This window comes from Lepidochelys kempii, chromosome 3, assembly GCF_965140285.1.
Source record: "Lepidochelys kempii isolate rLepKem1 chromosome 3, rLepKem1.hap1, whole genome shotgun sequence".
In the NCBI taxonomy this organism is placed as follows: domain Eukaryota; kingdom Metazoa; phylum Chordata; order Testudines; family Cheloniidae; genus Lepidochelys; species Lepidochelys kempii.
The window spans coordinates 196,371,514-196,382,230 of NC_136382.1; positions in this window are offsets into that span (position 1 = coordinate 196,371,514).

The following is a 10,717-nucleotide window of genomic DNA, read 5'->3' on the forward strand; positions in this document are numbered from 1 at the left end:
ATGAGACTTATGCAACAAGGAATCCCTGTATTGTAGTTGTTCTAATCATTTATATTCAGACTCTATATACTGTAGTTTAATTTTTATTTTCAAATTAATTTATTCAAACTATGTGAGTAAACACTTTTCAAAAATAGAAATTACAGAGTTGCCTATTGCTCTGTTGCATTTGTTTCTGCTCATATGGAAAAGATTTAACAAAGATGGAAAGGTTACGGTACTTTTAAAAATGACTGTTCAGAAAATATCTCCTTCACTTTAAGCATGTTAGTTTCACTTGTATTGAGAGCAGAGAAATCTGATGAGATGACCATCAGGGGTTTGAGATTTGGCATGTTCATGGCTTGACTAGCACCTCCCTCCCTCCCTCCATGTGGAGGAGATCTCCCTCCAAATTTTGGCAAGGATGAGAAAGAGTGATGATTACTCGCCATCTTCCCTCCTTGGCACTTCATTCAGAGGAGGACAATATGGGCGGTACAGCTCTGCACTGCACCCAGACTCCAAAGTGGAAATCCAGGCAGAGGTAAAAAGGCATACCTCCCTCTGCATCTCCTTGGGCATATCTGACTGCTACCCCCAATGTGGTCTGAGTAAAAAGTAAAAGCCTAATTACAGCAAAACCAGCTTTTAAAATAAAACTGACAGGTTCTTCTGCCCCCTGGGGCACCAGCCTGGGCTCCCTTATACTGTCCTGCTGAGCCAGGCCCTCAAGCCTCCTCCAGCACACACACACAGGTAGGGACACACCCAGCTTCAGAACAGAAAGACACAGACACTGAAATCAGCTCTGCATGGAAAGGTGTCAGCTAAGGAACTGCCCAGATACTCCAGTGCACACACCCCCTTGGAGTGCAAACCCAAAACTGGAGTCTTGCACGTTGTTTTCCAGTGGTGTTGTCTCTTCCTCTTCCCTTATCCCCACCCCTTCCCCTGGGCCTGTGGAAGAATACTGGTATTCTATCATGGAGTCCAGTACCAGGTGACATGATCACATGACCCTGCAGTGTCAAAGCAGCCATGTATCAAAGGCCATTTGTAGTATCCCAGGAAGGTGGGAAATTAGCATCTTCAAAGACCTATTGTTTTCCCTAATGGTCCATTGACTGGTCCCCATCTGGTCAGTCTAACCAGCCAGACTGATTGCATTCTGTCTGGTGGGCGTTCCCCAGGTGCAAACACTTTTGTGGTACAGATGTATAGTCAATATTCCTAACTTTAGATACAGAAATCATGTATGCATACCAATAGGATAATCATATTCAGCAGATCATAACCATTCCAATGATATCTCTCATGCCTTATCGTGCACAAAACATCATAGTTTTGCTATAATCATTAATATTTCTATGAAGAATATGGGGTGTAGCGTCACAACAACAAAACTTTCATTTTCCACGTAATCAATAAGGATGATTGTTCCCTCTAGTCCTGATTCTGGTGCTGGCAGTGAGGATATGAAAATCGGAGAAGGAAACTATTGAAAAATTTAAAGAAGTTTGCCATTAAATCACTTTGTATAGGTACCTTTTTCAAAATCATTCCAAACTATAAAGGGAGCTGAGGGTGACATGTTCACCTTTGGTGACTACACTTGCAGTGTGGAGGATACACGTAGCTACACACTGCAGTGGAAAGCAGGCTGTATCCACACTGGTATGTAGCCACACGGGGCAGTGAGAGGCTCTGGCAGGGGGAGGAGGTGGGGAAAGGCTCCTGCAGCTCTCAGCAGCTGGGAAAGGCTCCCGCCGTGGGACACTACACTGCTAAATATAGCAGTGTGGACAAGGGAGGCCCTGTTTGGATTCATAGAGCGCCCTGTAGGGTGTGTACCCTATGGTTCTGGCATGTCTTTACTTGCCTGAGCAGTGCCTCACCATCTATGCTGCCGTTTATACCTCTGCTAGCTAAGTGCAGTGTGTGTACTCTACATGCTGCCGTAAGTGTCAGCATAGCCTTTGTGTCTTGTGGGAGAGAAGCTGGCAGTAGGGGCGTTCACGATTACAGTAGTGCTTCCATATGCAATGGACTTTAATGTGTTTTGTTTGTTGCCCTGAATGTTACACATTGGCAGCAGCTTAGTTATGCTTATAGCTTTAAGAAGATCACATTTTTATCCACGCTGCTCTTCTGGTGTTGGGAGAAAACACTTCTGAATGAGGATGAGAACTGCAGCTTGGGTAGAACAAACTCTTGCTGTGCAGCCTTATATTAAATCTATCGGAGACCCTGCGACAGGTTGCATGCTGTCTTTCCAACCTCAGAGAGTGTGTTGGCTTTTGCCACTCCTGTTCATGTGAGCAGGCAACGTGTTGACATGTGTCCTGTTCTCTAACTGCAGGATTCTTGTATGCTTCAGAACAATGAAGCAGATGACACAGTGCCCTAAATCTCATGCCTGTGAACCAAAACCTATTTGGTTGCTCTAGTTTTAGATGGAGCAGTCTTGACTGGTCTCTCTTTAGAGTCCTTTCAGAGGGCTTTACATTGTCCTTTGAAACCAATTTCTTAAGGTTTCACGTGCTGTGTAATCAAATTGTAAAATGAATGTGGAATTGGGCCCGATTCATTGGGGGTAAAATTTTCAAAAGTGCCTAAGTGACTTAGGATCCTTCAAAATGCATATAGGCACCAAGACCCATTGACTTGAAATGAGATTTATGTTCTGAAGTCACGTGGGCACTTTTCAAAACTTTACCCCCTGGAACCTTGGTTCTTAACACAATCGGTTTGGAGGCAAGGGAATGTATTTGTTAGTAACAGCCAATGGAGTGTTGTCATTAAGGGTATGTCTACACCACAATTAAGAACAGTCAGCTGACCCATCCCAGCTAAGGGGCTGTTTAACTGTGATGTTGACACTCTGGCTCAGGATGGAGCCAGGGCTCTAGGACCCTACAAAGTGGGAGGGTCCCAGAGCTCTGCCCAAACATCTGCACTGTAATTAAACAGCCTCTTAGCCCATGCCCTGCAAGTCCAAGTCAGCTGGCATGGGCCAGCTGCAGATTTTTAACAGTGAAGACATACACTTAGTTTCATTTTTGGTGTTGTGTCCCTAAACCAATCCCTGTTGCCCATGATAGCCAGGCACAAATTGTGTGTGGGGGTCAGCGGCTCTGAACCTTTTCAGACTACTGCACCCCTTTCAGGAGTCTGATTTGTCTTGGGTAACACCCACCACTTCACCTCACTTAAAAACTACACACTTACAAAATCAGACATACAAGTACAAGAGAGTCACCGCTCACTATTACTGACAAATTGCTTTTCTCATTTTTCCATACAATTATAAAATTGATTGGAGTACAAATATTGTACTTATATTTCAGTGTCTAGTACATAGAGCAATAGAACACGTCGTATTAAAATTGTTTGTTCTGACTTTGCTAGTGCTTTTTATGTAGTCTGTTGTAATACTAGGCAAATAACTAGATGAGTTGAGAACCACTGGTGTAGGTGTTTTCTAGTGCATACTTCTAAAGGCTAGCACAAGTGGAAAGAAGCATTGAAAAGGCAAACCATCACCCCGATGGTGCGCCCCAAATCTGCTGTTTTTATAAGGAGTTGGACACTATCCTAGGTGGTGACCCCACCTCCACTGAAAAGAGCACCGTGGATACTTTGGCGGGTCTGGAGCCAGTGGAAAGTGGACCTAACCCAGAGGAGGAAGTCATTGATGAAGATGTGAGGCTGAAGAAAATGTGGAGCCCTGTGACACATCCAGTCAGGAGCTGTTCTCTACTCCAGAGGTGTTTAGCCAGTCTCTGCAATCGCTCTCTGGTGAGCCAGAAGCAGGAGAGGAGACCCCCAGTAAGTGGTTTTGCTTTGTGATGTTCTGAAGCAGGTTAAGGGCAGAGAAATGTGGATGGCTGGCTTTGTTTCTGTGTGCTGGGCATTTTCCTGCACAGCTAGGCAGTATGGTGGAACAGGGAGTTGATGCACTCCAAGATTTCACAGGAATCCTCCAGAGAGATCTCTAGGAAACTTTCCTGGAGGTACTCAGCAATTCCTTGGCAGAGCTGCTTTGTTCCTTCCCCCATTGAGAGACACTTTCGCACACCACTCTGCAATTACTTGAGCAGGGACCAAAGCTGCACGCAGGCAAGCAACAGAGGGACCGGGGCAGAAGCCACAAGCATGTAGCAGATATACCCTTTCTTCCCTGCTTACCCTCAGGAGTGAGATCTTCCATAGTGACCACTGCCTGTGGAAAACAGTGGGAAAGTTAGAGTGTTGCCCCCCATAAGTGCCCTGTGACCTTTTCAGATTGCTTTTCTGCAATACACAAGGCCTCTGCCCCTGGGTTCACTCGCTATTCTTTGGGGTCTTCTGCCCTGTGTGTGCTTGCCTATGGTCACAGAGAAAGTGATAGTTTTGTTACCAGCAGTGTATTAATGTCACTGTTTCAATGCTGTGTGTGTAATTGACAATAGCACTTCTGTTTGTTGTGAATTATGCCTCTCCAGACTTCACCTTGAGAACCAACCCCTCAACAGCAGCAGAGCATCTGCGCAAGATAAGAAAACAGCTAAGATGGACCAAGGAAGATAAATTCTGGGTGGTGGTGCAGCGGTCAGAGGTAGAAAACGCTGAATGCAAAGCGAAAAGCAGGAAAGAGAAGGATTCTTACAACAGGGATGCCACAGAGAGGCTGATTAAAGTTCTGGAGCATCAAACCAACATGCTCCAGACTCTCATAACACTGCAGACTGAGCAGATGCATACCTGCCTTCCCCTTCAGCACATTCCCTCCCCAAACGCCCCGTGCGCATTCCTTTCCACCTTCTGGCACTTTGCACTTTTCTCTACACTCCACCCCCACAGACAGCTTTTCAAATGAAAGCTGGACCTATACTCAACTATGAAAATCAGCTCTCCCTCTCCCCACCCCCTGTACCTTCTCCCCCACCAACTGTGTGTTTTTCTGTGTGGTGTTGTGGTTTATTTGGCAATAAAAGCAAAGTTTTTTTTTAAATTATAAGCACTCTTTATTTGTTTCCAAGCAAGGTATGCTCCCTCATGGCACCTGCAAATCAATAGGCACTTTCATTAGTTCCTTACATTGAATCTGAGGCCTTAACAATCACAACTGCTTTCTAGCCTACCAAATGTAATTAACCATTGCAGTCCCAAGCATAGCAACAAACATTACTGGTTTTCATCTTTGAAGCATTGCCTCAAGGCATCTCAGATTCTTATTGCCCCATGTTGCACCCCTTTAATAGCCCCGGTAGCTGGCTGCTCAAAATCAGCAGCCAGGCGTTGTGCCTTGGCAGTACACCCCCGAGTAGACCATTTGCCCTTCCCTTCACAAATATTATGCAGCATACGACATGCGACTATAACCATGGGTATATTTTCCTCATTCAGGTCTAACCTGCCATATAGGCATCACCAGCGTGCCTTTAATTGGCCAAACCCACATTCAATGGTTATTCTGCACTTACTCGGCCTGTTGTTGAACAGCTCCTTACTGCTATCTAGGTTTCCTGTGTGCGGCTTCATGATCCATGGCATTGAGGGGTATGCCGAGTCTCCCATGGGCATTTTGACTTCCTCTATGGTGATCTTCTTTCTGTACAGGCCAATGTTCCTAAAGATGTGTGTCATGCACCTCTCCGGACCACCCTGCATTAATGTCAGTGAAATGCCCATGGTGATACACCATTGCCTGCAAAACCATGGAGAAGTACCCCCTTCCAATTGATGTACTCAGTCGCAAGGTGGTCTGGTGCCAGAATTGGAATATGCGTGCCATCTATCACCCCTCCACAATTAGGGTAACCCATGTCTGCAAAACCATCCACAATGTCATGCACATTCACAAGAGTCTGTCTTTTGCAGCAGGATGCAATTAATGGCCTTGCTCATTTGCATTAATGCAGCCCCAACGGTCGACTTCCCCACTCCAAACTGGTTTGCAACTGGCCGGTAGCAGTCTGGAGTCGCCAGCTTCCACACTGCGTTTGCCACGCGCTTCTCCACCGAGAGGGCAGCTCTCATTCAGGTGGTGGTGTGCTGCAGGGCTGGGGTGAGCTCAGCACACAGTTCCAGGAAGGTGGCTTTCTGCATCTGAAAGTTCTATAGCCACTGTTCGTCATCCCAGACCTGCATAATGATGCGATTCTACCACTCTGTGCTAGTTTTCCAAGCCCAAAAGAGACATTCCACTGTGTTCCGCTCCTCCGTGAATGCCAAAAGCAATCTGTTACTGCTTTCCATGTTGGATGCCATGTCAGGCAGCTGTGACTGCCGTTGCCTTTGTAACTTCAAGAATAACTCAACTGCCACTCGCGATGTGCTACTGAGAGCTAGCAGAGAATGGAGAGCAGTGTGGGATCCATTCCTGCACATAGATGTGGTGGGGAAAGCAGAAAACAAGGAACTTTGAAAAATGCCACAGACTGAAGATGGAAGCACGTAGAATGCTAGGATGGAAACAGTGCATCACGGGGCATTGAGCTCGGACCATGATGCACCGTGATCCCCTCTGCCTTCCCACAAGACCTAGTGGCAGAAAGGAGAGAGCTGCACTGTAGAATAGCTACCCACAGTGCACTGCTCTCATTAGTGATGCAAGTGTGAACACACTATGCCACCAGTGGAAGACAATGTGAATACACAACAGCAGTTTTCTTTAAGCGCATTTTTAATTAGTGACTAAACTCTTGGCGAAAAAATTCTGCCAGTGTAGAGGAAGGAGGTTGTGGTGGTGGGAGTCCTGGTATGGAGAAGGGGTCAGAGTACAGAAAGGGTTGGAAACTAACACATTTAGAACTTCAAATTGTACCAGAACTTTCTCAAAGTCCAAGTCATTTCTTTGTCTTGCCCACAAGCTGAGGGTCTAACTGATCGCCCTATCTGGGGTCGGGAAGGAATTTTCCCTCAGTAAATTGGCAGACTCTGGAGGGTTTTCACCTTCCTCTGCAGCATGGGACACGGGTCACTTGCAGGTTTAAACTACTGTAAATGGTGGGTTCTCTGTAACTTGATTTGAGGACTTCAGTAACTCAGCCAGAGGTTAGGGGTCTATTACAGGAGTGGGTGGGTGAGGTTCTGTGGACTGCAAGGTGCAGGACGCCAGACTAGATGATCATAATGGTCCCTTCTGGCCTTAAAGTCTCTGATTCTCTGAGCTTGGACAATCTTAGAGTGGGCGACAGGTCAAACATTATTAAGCTGTAGGGGTGAGGAATGTTCCCCTACTGGAGAAGCAAATAAATTGTCCCTCAGCATGTCCTGTAATATTGTGCCATTTTTGTTTTTAGACTCTCCAAATATCATTGCGGTTAGTGGCACCTGCACTGCCCCTAAACTCTTGGTCGCTAGTAATCCATTAGTTCCCTTTCCTTTACTGTTCCACTGCTGTACATCTGCAACTATGACAAAGATTGACACAGCCCTAAGCTGAGTATATGGCTAGGTTCCTAGGAAGGATCTGCTGCCTTTCATAACAATGACAATAGTGGGGCTCCTCTAATGAGTCGTAGCCTCGTATTCACACCAGGATTGTCTGTTTCTCAGCAAAAGACTAGCTTCTCCTGCTGCATTTACACTCATAGAGAGAATCCTTAGGAGGGTGGGCAGAGCGGGACAAGCCCCTGCGTCCCAACCGTGCTCCCTGGCAGGAGCGTGGGAGGATGGGATTGCAGATGGAAGGTGTAGGGAGGGGCCCCAATTTGCTCTGGTCCAGGGCCCCGCAAAACCCTAATCCACCTCTGAGTTGAAGGGGCACTATCTAATTAAAACCCCCACAGGTAACATTTCATCTGTAACTAATATCACCTTAAATTATCCAGTTTAGTGTTTGTTTACATTGCACTGTTCACTGTACTGCTTGCATTTCAGAGTAACAGCCGTGTTAGTCTGTATTCGCAAAAAGAAAAGGAGGACTTGTGGCACCTTAGAGACTAACCAATTTATTTGAGCATGAGCTTTCATGAGCTACAGCTCACTTCATCGGATCCGCTGATTATATTTGTCCAAGCTAAGTCAGTTTCGCTTTGGTTTGCTATCTATATAACTGTCAGGTTCTTCCTTGTACACATTGCAGGGAAATGTTTGTTTAAAAAACAAAACAAATAGATTTTCTTCCAAACATTTTATTTTTAAAAGCATGGAAACACGTCTATTGAATATAAGACTTGCCAAACCCTTTTTTTACATTAATAACATTTCAGGCCAAATTGAGATGTTTTTTCAGGCTCCAGTGGGTAATGCTGGCTATTATAGAAACATGAGCGAACAAAGAAAGTGAGAGGTTTAAGTTCTTATACTGCGAGGAAATGGCTACATAAAGGTCCAATCCTGTGAAGTGCTGAGTATCCTTATTTCCCATTAACTTCATGTAATGAAGTGATTACAGTTATTTCAAGGGGAACTGAGGGTGATCAGGAGCGACTCGGTGCTTCACAGGACTGGGCCATAAAGCAGTTTTAGTGACCTCTTGATTTAAATAACTTTTAATGTAGCGATACGTGACAGTGTACAAATGCTGTGCTAGGTAGGAAGGGGTTCATGAGAACTTGTGGGTTCAATTAGCTCTGCCCCTCTCCAGCTGTAAAGTGCCAGGCCTGGAGGGAGGGGTTAAAAGGCTCAGCAGGGGGCTGAGTGGGAATAGGCGAGGGCCTCTTGTGTTAGCCCCTTGAAAAGGCGGCTAGCTGGTGGCCCTGGGGCCTATCCCAGGACTGCCTGAAGGAAGGCCTGGCCAGGGCTGGATGATAACTAGACACCAGGGCTTCTAGGGGCAGGTAGGCCCGGCAAGGGACTTTTATCTGTACTTTGTTCCCCGGAACTCCAGGGTCTTCCCTTTTGGGGATCTGCGAAGGAGCATGCCCAGGAAGGGGCTGGTGGAAGGCCTAGAGGGCAGCCTGTGGTAGGAAGTGGCCCAGGGACGGAGCTTCTGGAACCCACAGAGAGGGGGCCTAGGTTCCCCTACTACCAGCCCCCGGGCAAAGTGGGTACGGCAGCCCTGGAGATAGGGGCTGGAAAGAACTTGTGTTTGTGAAGCTGCTGCGTGACACGTGTACGAGGCTCAATTCACCCTTTCAGGGTTGAGACTCTGTGTGACCCTGTCGGAGGGTCATGTCATGAGAAGAGGCAAAGCCGGACACCAGATGAAGAGAGCCGTTGCCCCACGCCCAGCCATGAGTGGACGTGCCAGCGAGTCGACTCACTGACACACAATTACAAGTTACTTTTACTTTCATCCCTACTATTGGCTGATGAGATTTAGATGTTCAATTTACATTAATACTTTACGATCACAAAATCCTTAATTAAAAGTTGCAACTATAAAATGTTTTTGTTGTTTTTTTTTTTTAACTGAGAAACCAAATCTTACATGGCGGAGGCAGGGGGGCAAGAATTTGGATACATACGCTGATCCTTGACACTTGATTAGATGGCAAAGCTAAAAAGTTCACTCCAGTGCAATGGTAAAGAGAAAATGTTTCAGTGAAATCATCCTTGCCAAAAACCCACAGTTTGCTCTGTACTGTGGGAGGAAGAGAGAATTACTTAGTCAGAGGAATGAATGTGACTAAAGCAGATGCAGCCTCCAGCAATGCCGTCATTTCTTCAGCAAACTTTAAAGAACATGTAGAATACCTTGCTTAATTGGTCGATGTCAATATCCTTTATTTCCAGTTGGCTCTGTGGATAACTGTTTCAAAAGCACCTACATGACTTAAGCTCCTAAATCCCATTGACCCTGGCTCCCCATCCCACCAGGTTTAGGAGCTTAAGTCACTTAAATTCAGGCTAAAATTTTCAAAAGCACGTCTGACGTTTTAATATTTTATCATTTTGAAATGTTGTAGTTAATCCTATCAAATATTGGGGGTGTGTCTGTGAGAGAGAGAGAGAGAGAGATCTCCTAAGAACAAAGGGTGTCTCTATTCTGTAGCTAGGAGCAAACCCTCCAGCTCAGGGAGACAGACTCACACTAGGAGGGCTTGCACATGGCAAATAGCCATGTGGACATTGTAGCGTGAGCCTGATCTGCAACATCCAACTGCTCCATTTAGCCCACTAGCTCCAGCCCCCCTAGCACGAATTTGTCTACCTGGGCTGGAGGGCTCGCTCCCAGCATCTGGGTAGACATACCCCAAGAGGACAGTGCACCCCATGTTTTCTTTTAAAAGGGTGCTGCTGAAATGGATCATGTTTAAAGCTGTGAGCAGTTTGCAGACCGAGGAGGCTGGGATTAGTGTCTCCATGGGAGCACTAATATATTCATAGACTTTGGAAGTCTGCATGCTATATTTTTATCTTTCGAGGCTAATGGTTAATAAGTCAAGTATATTTATCTTCCTGCAGTAACAACATGTCTAAGTCTATGTTGCATGAGGTTTAGATCACTGCTAGCCAAAGTGTAACCCAGCAAGGGTTAGTACTACAGTGTAAGTTTTCATACGTAGTGTGAAAATGAAGGGTCAGATTCTGGCTGGTTCCTCCCATACAGGGTGGTGAGAGGATGCAGGGAGCCCTTCCCAGCATACACAGGGGGGTGACCAGAATGCTAGTGCTTGTGCGACTGAGTACAACAAGGTGGGTGGGAATCCTAGAACTGGCCACAAGGCTACTTAACCCATAACCCTGCCTCACCACCTCCCCCTGTGTCCTGCTGGTTGGAAGAGCAGTTCCTTAGTGAGGCATTCTGTCCGTCTTAGCACTCTGCTGGCAGAATGCTTCTGCCCACAGCTCCTAGGGCCTG